The sequence below is a fragment of the Sus scrofa genome, chromosome 14 (assembly GCF_054392235.1).
Source record: "Sus scrofa isolate SSC_HxYL_T2T_F1_AM1 chromosome 14, Sscrofa_HxYL_maternal_Yorkshire_Landrace_v2.0, whole genome shotgun sequence".
Taxonomy (NCBI): Eukaryota; Metazoa; Chordata; class Mammalia; order Artiodactyla; family Suidae; genus Sus; species Sus scrofa.
In genome coordinates, this window is record NC_139396.1 from 52,855,878 (window position 1) to 52,868,673 (window position 12,796).

General features: G+C 39.0%; 1 protein-coding gene across 8 annotated transcripts in view; it reads left to right on the forward strand.

Moving 5' to 3' along the window:
* IFT81 (intraflagellar transport 81) overlaps nucleotides 1-12,796 on the forward strand; it is a 299,226-nt gene that overhangs the window by 263,737 nt on the left and 22,693 nt on the right. The gene's annotated exons all lie outside the window — the stretch shown is intronic.

Here is a 12,796-nt window from a genome sequence, read left to right on the forward strand (position 1 = left end):
AGATAAGGTAATGTACAAAGGTTGTGGGTGAGACCAGGAGCTCTCTCCAAGGTGATTTATCTTGGGGGCAGGAGGGCGGGGGCAAACACTGTGGCATGTGGAAGTTCCCAGGCCAGGGAGCAAATCTGAGCTGCAGCTACAACCTACACTCTGCAGCAACAGTGTATCCTTATTAATCACTTTGCCACAGCAGGAACTCCAGGTTGTCTTCTTATTTTTAACAAGCTACTTACAGTCGCTATTCAGGAAGAGCTTACTGTAGCAACTGCTTTTATCATCTTGATTAACTGGATAGAGAGTAAAATCAATATAATGTAGCTCTACAGTTAGAAGTAATCACCAGTATGTCCTGGAGACATTGACGTCTTAAATCACTACTTCACTCTCAGTGTTCAAAAGTATGTTATATACATCTAATACTAGAACACCCATCACGCTTAGGATAAGGTTTATAGAAAATGGGTATCATGCCTTTACCATACTTAAAAATGCATATTTAGGAGTTCTTTCTGTGGCATAGTGGGTTAAGAATCTGACTGCAACAGCTCAGGTTGCTGCGGAGGTGTGTGTGCTTCAATCCCTGGCCTGGCACAGTGGGTTAAAGGATCTAGGGTTGCCACAGCTGCGGCATAAGTGGCAGCTGTGGTTCAGATTCAGTCCCTGGCCTGGGAACATCCATATGCTGTGGGCGGAGCCATAAAAAGAAAAAAATGCATATGTATATTATTGTCTAAAAGCAGAGATGATAACTCAGGAATGTACATAGTCTAAGTATGGAATAGTTAGTAGCTGTCCTCAGAGTTGACCCATTGTACATGATTGTAATGAACATCTGTCCTTTTTGGCTTGTCTTGTATCAAATTGTCAGAGACAGTTCCAAGCAATGGTTACATTTTGGAGTTAATGGGATGAAAAAAAAAATCTATGAAGTATTTTATGTATTACTCAACATAGATTCTGTGACCTTTTAAGTTTGCTGAAAGAGGAAGCTAGTGTGTTATAAAACCAGTTAAAGTAAGAATACTCTTGGAAATATAAAATAGCATTAGCTCATAGACCTTAGGGAAGATTCCTTACCTAGTGACCAAGGCCCCAAATTTTCAATTTATTTAGAAATAAATCTGGGAGTTCCTGTTGTGGCTCAGTGGTTAACAAATCCAACTAGGAACCATGAGGTTGCGGGTTTGATCCCTAGCTTTGCTCAGTGGGTTAAGGATCCAGCATTGCCATGAGCTGTGGTGTAGGTCACAGCCATGGCTTGGATCCTGCGTTGCTGTGGCTCTGGTGTAGGCCAATGGCTACAGCTCTGATTAGACCCCTAGCCTGGGAACCTCCATATGCTGTGGGTGTGGCCCTAGAAAAGGCAAAAAGGCAAAAAAAAAAGAAAGAAAAAAGAAAAAAAGAAAGTAATCTATATAATTGGAGTTCCTATTGTAGCTCAGCAGAAAGATACCCAACTAGTAACCATGAGGTTTCAGGTTCAATCCCTGGCCTCGCTCAGTGGGTTAAGGATCTATGTTGCCATGAGCTGTGGTGTAGGTTGCAGATGCAGCTCAGATCCTACATTGCTGTGGCTGTGGTGTAGGCCAGTAGCTACAGCTCCTATTAGACCCCTAGCCTGGGAAACTCCATATGCCTCGGGTGCAGCCCTAAAAAGCAAAAAAAAAAAAAAAAAAGAAAAAGAAAAAGAAAAATCTGTATAATAACTTAATATAAGTAGAAATATTTCTCAGTTCAGTCCTCTTTAATACCATATAAATAATAGTCTAGCACATAAACTTTCTCTTTTTTCTATGTGTAACCAAAAGCATTGCATAATCAGGCAGGAACCAGGAAGTAAAAATAATCACAAAATTAAACCAAGGGATCTGTTTTCATTATTCTCCAGCAGAAGTAAAAAGTAAAGACAAACACAGCCAGCAAGTTTATCAAATTTAAAAATTCTTTCCATGTCAGTCATACCTTAAGAGAATGAAAATGAAATTTATATTAAGGCTTGTAACTCACCACTGTCCTTTTATAAAAAAAAATTTTTTTGTCTTTTTTTTAGGACCACACCCACAGTATGTGGAAGTCCCAGGCTAGGGGTCTAATTGGAGCTATAGCTGCTGGCCTACACCACAGCCACAGCAATGCGGGATCCGAGCCATGTCTGCAACCTACACCACAGCTCATGGGCAACGCCAGATCCTTAACCCACTGAGCAAGGCCAGGGATCGAACCTGCAGCCTCATGGTTCCTAGTCAGATTTGTTTCTGCTGCGCCCAGACGGGAACTCCAAAATTTTTTAAATTATGGTGAAAAACATAACCTAAAATTTATCATCTTAGCCATCTTTAAGTGTACGGTTCAGAATATTCACATTGCTGTGCAATAGATCTCCAGAACGCTTTCCAATTTACAGAATTGAAACTCCATACCCATTAAATAATAATTCCCTATTCACATTCTCCCAGATCCTGGCAACCACCATTCCCCTTTCTGTCTCTAGTGTCCTCATATAAGTGGGATCATACAGTATTTATCTTTTTGTGATTGGCTTACTTCACTTATCATAATACCCTCAAAGTTCATCCATGCTCTAGCATGTGACAGGATTTCCTTCCTTTGTAAAGCAGACCACTGTCCTTTTTAATGTTGATTTTATGGTACAGTCTATTCTACTCTTAAACATCTCTGCAAGAATTGTCTATTTTAATGTCCCAGAGCATAATCAAACACAGAATGATGAGAATCAAGTTGAAATGCACATTTGAACTTCCAAATTATCCTGTCAAGAAACCAAAAGAGGTTATAAAGTGATTAAACAATGTAGGAATTACTCAGTTTGAGAAAAGCCATTCGATGATAAATTAGCAATCAGGCCTTAAAGACCTTTTGCAAGTCCTTTGTATTGCAGGTTTTTAGTTGTTAGGCTTTTCTAGAAATGTATTTGACGTATTGCAACTTTCATTTCAAGTGTCTTCAAATATATCTCTGCTGCTGAGTTGCTTTTTTTTTTTTTTTTTCTTTCTTTCAAGCCTGCAGACATTCTTTCTAACTTCTTAGGTTGAGTTAGCTGTATTCCTGTTTGTGAATAACACTCCTCCTCTGTTCTGTCATAGCAACAGCCTCATGCTCCCACAGTTTATTAAGAGAATGCATTCATCAACTGTAGATATTGTTAGATCACAGAACCTAACAGTAATAATTTTTTTAAAAAAAGCACACAGTTCATTCATTTTCAGTCTTCCTGCCTTAATTTTTTAAAGCTTTTGAGATATAATTCACATATCACACAATTCATCCATTCAAACTTTCAGCTGTTTTTAGCATATTCCCAGAGTTGTGCAGCCATCACTACATTCATTTTGAGAATATTTCACCACCCTGAGAAGGAACCCTGTACCAATTAGCAGTCACTCTCTATTTCTCCCAGACCCCCTAGCCTGAGACAACCACTAATCTACTTTCTATCTCTGTAGATTTGTCTATTCTGAAACTTCACAGAAGTGAAACCATAGAATGTGCAGTCTTTTGTGTCTGGCTTCTTGCCCTTAGCATAGTGTTTTTAAGATCATCCATGTTATAGTATGTATCATTACTTCATTCCTTTTTTTATTGTGGGAAAAGGCACATAAAATTTACCATCTTAGCCATTTTTAAGTGTATATTTCAGTATTTTAAAAATGTTTACATTAATTGTGCAGCAAATTTGCAGAACACTCTTCATCTTATAAAACTAAACTCTAATCCCATTAAACAGTAGTTCCCTATTTTTCCCTTCTCCCAGCCCCCACAACCACCATTCTACCCTGTCTCTATGAACTTGACTACTCTAAGTACCTTATGGAAGTTGAATCATTCAGTATTTATCCTTTTGTGACTGATTTGTTCCACTTAACATAATATCCTCAATAATTTTGTCATTTGTCATTTTGTCGTTTGTTCCACTTAACATAATATCCCTATTGATTTTGTCATTCATGTTGTAGCATTTGTCACAATTTCCTTTCTACTTCATTCCTTTTTTTTTGTTTGTTTTGTTTTTTTTCTAGGGCCAAACCCGCAGCATATGGAGGTTCCCAGGCTAGGGGTCTAATCAGTTCCCAGCCTACACCAGAGCAACAGCAATGCCAGACCTGAGCCAGGTCTGCTACCTACACCACAGCTCATGGGCAATGCCAGATCCTTAACCCACTGAGCAAGGCCAGGGATCGAACCCCCAACCTCATGGTTCCTAGTCAGATTCGTTAACCACTGAGCCATGATGGGAACTCCCTTGTTCCTTTTTATAGCTGAATAATATTCCATTGTATGGCTATGCCACCTAATTTTTCACCCATTCATCACTTGACGAACACTTGGGTTATTTCCACTTTTTGGTTATTAAGAAAAATACTATTATGAACATTAATTACAAGTTTTTATATAGACATGTTTTTAGCTCTCTTTACTATTTACCTTGGAATAGAATTGCTGAGTCATATGATAGCTTTATTTTTAATTTTCTTTTTTTTTTGGGGGGGGGAGCTGCAGTGTACAGCAGCTTGATGTGGGATCTTAGTTCCCAGACCAGAGATTGAACCCAGGCTGCAGTGGTGAAAGTACTGAGTCCTAAGCACTAGACCACCAGGGGACTCCCTATGTTTACCATTTTGTGGAACTCTAAAACTTTTTCAAAACGCTGCACCATTTTACATTCCTTCCAGCAAAGTATGAAGTTTCTAATTTCTACATGTCCTCAGCAAGGATGTTGGAGAAAAGGATATTGTTATTGTCCATCTTTTTTATTATAGCCAACCTAGTTAAGTATAACATAGTATCTCATTGTGATTTTGTTTGCATTACCCCAATGACTAATTTTCATGTATTTATTGTCCATTTGCGTATCTTCTTTGGAGAAGTGTCTGTTAAGATCCTTGGTCCATTTTTAATTGGATTAATTATTTGTCTTTTTATTGTTGAGTTGTAGGAGTTCTTTATTCTGAATACAGGTACCATATGAGACATAATTTTCTTCTATCCTCTAGGTTGCCTTTTCACTCTCTTAATAGTGTCCTTTGAAACAGAGAGGTTTTTTTATTTTGATGAAGTCCATTTTATCTTTTGACACTTGTACTTTTGGTGTTATATCTAAAAAGGCTTTGCCTATCCAAAGAGCACAATGATTTACTTCTGTTTTCTTCCAAGAGTTTTTCATAGTTTTAGCTCTTGTATTTAGGTCTATGATCCATTTTTAGTTAATTTTTGTGCAATTCTATATGAATTTTAAGATCAGCTCATCAACTTCTGCAAAATGACAGGAATTGTATTGAATCCATAGATCAGTTTAGGTAGTATTGCTATCTTAACAGTATTAAGTCTTCCAAACCATTAAATTCGGGATGTCTTTCCATTTGTTTAGGTATTCTTTCATTGCTTTCAAAAGTTTTTGTACTTTTCAGTGTTCAAGTCTTGCATTTTTATTAAATTTATTTTTAAGTATTTTATTCCTTTTTGATACCGTTATAGATAGAACTTGTTTTCAGATTGTTCACTGCTACCAAACACCAAAAACCGGTTTTTGTATATTGATCTTGTACCCTGAAACTTTTCTGAACTCATTAATTAGTTCTAATAGTTTTTGTTAATAGATTCCTTAGAGTTTTCTATATGCACGACCATGGTTTGTTTGTTTGTTTTGTTTTGTTTGTCTTTTTAGGGCATATGGAAGTTCCCAAGCTAGAGGTCGAAATCAGAGCCACAGCTCTGGGCCTATACCACAACCGCAGCAACACAGGATCCCAGCCGTGTCTTAAACCTACACCACAGCCCACAGCAACACCAGATCCTTAACCCACTGAGTGAGGCCGGGGATCGAACCTGTGAGCGCATGGATCCTGGTAGGATTTATTACCACTGCGTCACTGGGAACTCCTGCAAGACCATGCTAATAGAAAACTGATAGAGGAGTTCCCATCATGGCCCAGTGATTAACAAACCCGACTAGTATCCATGAGGATGTGGGTTCAATCCCTGGCCTTGCTCGGTGGGTTAAGGATCCGGAGTTGTTGTGAGCTGTGGTGGAGGTTGCAGTCGTGGCTTGGATCTGGGATTGCTCTGGCTGTGGTGTAGGCCAGCAGCTACAGCTCCAATTCACCCCTTAGCCTGGGAACCTCCATATGCCATAGGTGCAGCCCTAAAAAGACAAAAGACCAAAAAAAGAAAAGAAAAGGGAAAAAAAAGTAAACTGATGGAAATAGTTTTACTTCTTCCTTTCCAATCTGGGTGCCTTTTATTTCTTTTTCTTGCCTAGTTGCCCGGGCTAGAACATCCAGAACAATGTTGAATTGAATTGACAAGGGTAAACATCCTTGTCTTGTTCCTGATCTTAGGCAGGAAGCATTCAGTCTTTCACCATTATGTATGCTCATACTTGTGGGATTTTATTGGATGTCCTTTATGAGATTTAATTTATCAGATTAAGGAAATTATCTTATATTGCTTTTTGTCACTAAAAAAAAAAAAAGATGTTGGATTTTGTCCAGTGCTTTTTCTCCATCTATCGAGAAGAACATGTAGGTTTTGGCTTGCAATTATTATGATTATATTAATTGACTTTCAGATGTTAAACCAACCTTTCATTCCTGGGATAAATCCCACTTGGTTATGGTATATAGTCATTTTTATACCTTGCTAGATTCACTTAGCTAGTATTTTGTGTGGTTTTTTTGTCGTTTCGTCTTGGTTACCAGGAAATGTGATTTTATATAAAAGTATTATATTCCATGGCAGGCAAAATTAACACCTCACATTTTCCACATTAAATAATTTGTCAACTTTAGACATTTCTTATTGTTATATATTTTTTAAAATTCAATGAATTTTATTATATTTACAGTTGTACAACCATCCTCACAACATGATTTTAGAACATTTCCATCCCAAATCCCCAGTCCATCTCCCTGCCACAACCTGTCTTCTTTGGTAACCATAAGTTTTTCAAAGTCTGCGAGTCAGTGTCTGTTCTCCACATAAGTTCATTGCATCCTTTTTTTAGATTCCACATATAAGTGATAGCATGTGATGGTTGTGACTCACTGTCTAACCAAATTCACTAGGAGTGATCATTTCTAGGTCCATCCATATCGCTGCAAATGCCCTTATTTCATTCCTTTTTATGGCTGAGTAATATTCTACTGTGTGTATGTACCACATCTTCTTTATCTACTCCTCTGTCGATGAACATTTAGGTTGCTTCCATGTCTTGGCTATTTTATATAGTGCTGCAGTGAACATTGGAGTACATGTATTTTTTCAAGTCATTGTTTTCTCTGGATAGATTCCCAGGATTGGGATTGCTGGACCATATGGTAATTCTGTTTTTAGTTTTTTGAGAAAACTTCATAGTGTTTGCACCAATTTACATTCCCACCAACAGTGTAATAGTGTTCCCTTTTCTCCACACCCTCTCAAGCATTTATTGTTTGTAGACCTTTTTTTTTTTTTTTTTTTTTGTCTTTTGTCTTTTGTCTTTTTAGGGCTGCACCTGCGGCATATGGAGGTTCCCAGGCTAGGGGTCTAATTGGAGCTACAGCTGCTGGCCTACACCACAGCCACAGCAATGCCAGATCCAAGCCACATCTGCAACCTACACCACAGCTCACAGCAACACCAGATCCTTAACCAACTGAGTGAGGCCAGGGATCGAACCCACAACCTCATGGTTCCTTGTCAGATTCATTTCCACTGTGCCACGACAGGAACTCCTACTGTTTGTAGACTTTTTGATGATGGCCATTCTGGCTGGTATAAGGTTATACTTCACAGTAGTTTTGATTTTCAGTTCTCTAATAATTAGTGATGTTGAACATCTTTTCATGTGTTTTTTGGCCATCCGTGCACCTTCTTTGGAGAATTGTCTGTGTAGATCTTCTGCCCACTTTTTGATGGAGTTTGTTTTTTGTTTTTGTTTTTGTTTTTTTTTTGATATTGAACTGCAGAAGGTGTTTATATATTTTGGAGAGTAATCCTTTGTCAGTTGCTTCATTTGCAAATATTTTTTCCCATTCTGTGGGTTGTCTTTTCATTTTGTTAAGGGTTTCCTTTGCTGTGCAAAAACTTTTAAGTTTAATTAGGTCCCATTTGTTTTTTTTGTTTTGTTTTGTTTTGTTTTTATTGTCATTACTCTAGGAAGTGGATCTGAGAAGATATTACTGTGGTTTATGTCAGAGAGTGTTCATCCTATGTTTTTGTCTAAGAGTTTTATAGTCTTATATTTAGGTCTTTAATCCATTTGGAGTTTATTTTTATGTATGGTGTTAAGGAGTGTTCTAATTTCATTCTTTTACATGTAGCTGTCCAATTTTCCCAGCACCACTTATTGAAGGAACTGTCTTTTCTCCATTGTATATTCTTGCCTCCTTTGTCATAGATTAGTTGACTCTAGGTGCATGGGTTTAATTCTGGGCTTTCTGTTATTCCACTGATCAATATTTTTGTTTTTGTGCCAGTACCATACTGCTTTGATGACTGTAGCTTTGTAGTATAGTGTGAAGCCAGGGATCCTGATTCCTCTGGCTCCATTTTTCTTTCTCAGGATGTCTTCGGCTACTCTGGGTCTTTTGTGCTTCCAAACAAACTTTAAAATATTTTGTTCTAGTCCTGTGAAAAATGCCATTGGTAATGTGATAGGGATTGCACTGAATCTATAGATTGCCTTGGAGAGCATAGTCATTTTGACAATATTGATTCTTCCAATCTCAGAGCATGGTATGTCTTTTCATCTGTTTGTGTCATCTTTGATTTCTTTCATCAGCATCTTATAGTTTTCAGAGTACAGGTCTTTTGTCTCTTTAGATAGGTTTATTCCTAAGTATTTTATTCTTTTTGATGCAATGGTAAATGGGATTGTTTTCCTAATTTCTCTTTCTGATTTTTCATTGTTAGTTTCTAGAATTGCAGTCAATTTCTATGCATTAATTTTGTATCCTGCAACTTTATCAAATCATTGTTGAGCTCTAATAGTTTTCTGGTAGAGTCTTTAAGATTTTCTAGGTATGTATCATGTCATCTACAAATAGTAATAGTTTTACTTCTCCCTTTACAATTTGGAGTCCTTTTATTTCTTTTTCTTCTCTGAGTGTAGTGCCTAGGATTTCCAAAACTATGTGGAATAGTACTGGCAAGAGTGGACCTCCTTGTCTTGTTCCCGATGTTAGTGGGAATTCTTTCAGCTTTTCACCTTTGAGAATGATGTTAGCTGTGCATTTGTCATATATGGCCTTTATTATGTTGATGTAGGTTCTCTCTATGCCCACTTTCTGGAGGTTTTTTTGTTTTTTGTGTGTTTTTTGGTCTTTTTGCCATTTCTTGGGCCGCTGCTGCAGCATATGGAGGTTCCCAGGCTAGGGATTGAATCAGAGCTGTAGCTGCCAGCCTACACCAGAACCACAGCAACACGGGATCCAAGCTGAGTCTGCAACCTACACCACAGTTCACAGCAATGCCAGGTCCTTAACCCACTGAGCAAGGCCAGGGATCGAACCCATAGCCTCATGGTTCCTAGTCATATTCATTAACCACTGTGCCACAACAGGAACTCCTGAAGGATTTTTTAATAAGAAATTAGTGTTGGATTTTGTCAAAAGCTTTTTCTACATTTAGTGAAAGGATCATATGGTTTTTATTCTTCAGTTTGTTAATGTGGTGTATCACACTGATTGATTTGTGAATATTGAAAAATCCTTGCATCCCTGGATAAATCCCACTTGATCATAGTGTACAATCCTTTTAATGTATTGCTAGATTTAGTTTGCTAGTATTTTGTTGAGAATTTTTTTGCTTCAGTATTCATAAGAAATACCAGCCTGTAATGTTCTTATGATCTTGTCATCTTGTGATGTCTTTGTCTGGTTTCCTATCTTTCTTTTCTTTTCTTATGGCCACATCCACAGCATATGGAAGTTCCTGGGCCAGAGATTGAATCTGAGCCACTTCCCACAGTGTGTTTCAACTGTGTTCTCCCTGTGATGCAGTGGATTAAGAATCTGACTGCTGGAGTTCCCATCGTGGCGCAGTGGTTAATGAATCCGACTAGGAACCATGAGGTTGTAGGTTCGGTCCCTGGCCTTGCTCAGTGGGTTAAGGATCTAGCGTTGCCATGAGCTGTGGTGTAGGTTGCAGACAAGGCTTGGATCCCGCATTGCTGTGGCTGTGGCATATAGGCTGGTGGCTACAGCTCTGATTAGACCCCTAGCCTGGGAATCTCCATATGCCGTGGGAGCGGCCCTAGAAAAGGCAAAAGGACAAAAAAAAAAAAAAAGAATCTGACTGCAGCAGCTCAGGTAACTACAGAGACACAGGTTCACTTCTCGGCCTGGCACAATGGGTTGAAGGATCCAGAATTGCCCCAGCAGTAACATAGGTCAGTCCCTGGCCAGGTAACTTCCATATGCCATGGTTGTGGCCATTAAAAAAAAAAATAAACAGATACCAGTCTCTTGGAGTAGAACATGATGAAAGATGGTATGGGAAAAATAATGTATAAATATGTATGACTGGGTCACTATGTTGTACAACAGAAACTGACACAACACTGTAAATCAACTACACTTTAATTTTAAAAGATGGAAAGAAATAAAATAAGGTGAGTAATTACCCAGAGAAATCAAAAGAGATGAGTAGGTTTGAGGGAACTTTAGAAATAGGGCATTTGTGAAAGCTGGTTCAGATTTGGATTGTCCCAGAAATCACTTCTAAGTGTGAAGGATGGTAAAGCCTGAAAGAAAATGGAATAGGAAATTGTATAACACACAGAAAGTTTTATTATTACTCTCCACCTTGGTATTTCCAGATCTCCCAGTTCAAAAGGATTTGGGGTACCTCTTAGTGGGCTATTATAGTTTAAGAAAGAGATGTCAGGAGTTCCCATCGTGGCGCAGCAGAAATTAATCCAACTAGTATCCATGAGGATGCAAGTTCGATCCCTGGCCTTGCTCAGATGGTCAGGGATCCAGTGTTGCCATCAGCTGTGGTGTAGGTCACAGACACGTTTCAGATCCTATGTTGCTGTGGCTATGGCATAGGCCAGCAGCTGCAGCTCCAATTCAACACCCAGCGGGGGTACTTCCATATGTATGCCACAGCTTCGGCCCTAAAAAAAGCAAAAAGGAAGGAAGAAAGGAAGAAAGAAAGAGAAGGGCCATAAAGAAAGAAAGGCCAGGGAAAACCTTCCCAGGAAAATCAACCCGTTGCTGTAATCATCACTTTATAGAGTCTGATTAAAAGTTTTGCAGATCTAGGATGGTGGTGATGCTTGCACAACATGCATGTATACTTAATGCACACTGAACTTACACTTAAAAATGGTTAAAATGCAGAGTTCCCGTTGTGATTCAGTGGGTTAAGAACCCAGGTAGTATCCATGAGGATGTGGGTTTGATCCCTGACTTTGCTCAGTGGATTAAGGATCTGGCATTGCTACGGCTGTGGTGTAGGTCACAGATGCAGTTCGGATCTGGCATTGCTGTGGCTGTGGCATAGGCCAGCAGCTTCAGCTCTGATTCAACCCCTAGTGTGGGAACTTCCATATGCCACAGGTATGGCCCTAAAAAGAAAAAAAAAAAAAGTTAAAATGGTAAATTTTATGTTATGTATATTTTCTCGCAGTTTAAAAAACATTTTTCAGATCTAGAAACAGATCCCAGAGCCTGGAATGTTTCTTTTTATCCCCAACCTACATCTTTTTCCTTTACCAACCATCCAGTTGGTGATCAGAAACTCTCACAGGGAGACTGGAAAGTAGATGCAGAATCTTAGGTGTTTTTACTTCCAAGTATGTAAGTGCAGTTCTGTATTGGCTGGGAAACTGACCAGGAGACTGTGTCTCTGTCCTTGTCTCCGTAATGTTATATAAATAGCATCAAATGCTTGTTATGGGTGGAGGGGGGTCTCCTTTTGTCAGTATCCTGTAGTCCATCTCTCCATTTGTTGGTATACATTCTTAAGTCTAATTAGAGGATAGTCGAGTAAGGTGCAGTTTCCTTGGATTTTCCATGGTAGAGAGGCCCAGTTATCATGTATAAAAAGACCTAAAGAATGGGTTAAAGTTGGACCAGTGATTGGAAGTTCACTGTTGCCTCAGTGCACTTTTATGATGTGTCTGCCTTTAGGTGGCAGACCTTATTAGTGATTCAGTAATTTTCTTCTCAGAGTTAACCTTATAAAGAGGTTCTGACTCCCATCTAATCCTTTACCCTGGGTCCCAGTCTTCCTGTCCCACTTCTCCTGACCAGTAAAACCCATTTCTGTAACCCATCCTCTCTGTGTGCGTGTATTTCTAGCATAAGGCAAGGGGATTCTGAGGTATTGGTTATTTTCAGTTTAGAGCTAATACAAAGTTGAGGGATAGTCAGTCAGACCCAAGCCTGAGTCTACTAACATCTTAGATTTTAAAAAGCACTCACCAGTCTTGCCAACTGCCATGTCCCACCACCAGTCCTTCCTTTCATCTTGTCTTGACATCTTTGGACTCCTAGGATGTTGTTTTATCACTTTCCTCCATTCAGATTTTGAAGGTCACTGACTGCCTTTGTCAGCTGCCATCTTCTGCCCTCTGTCTGACATGACACAGGGTCCACATTGTGGCTGAACCCACTCCAGAGGGGTGGGTCCCTTAGGGAAGGTCCAGCCCTTAGGGAAGGCACCTGGCAGTATCGGCTTAATTATTGACATCCGCTTTTACACCACAACCCCTTAGAAGTCTGTTAGACTTTTAACAGACTAAACTAAATCAGTCCATCTTGTTTACTTGTTCATTAAAGAAAAAAGTGGG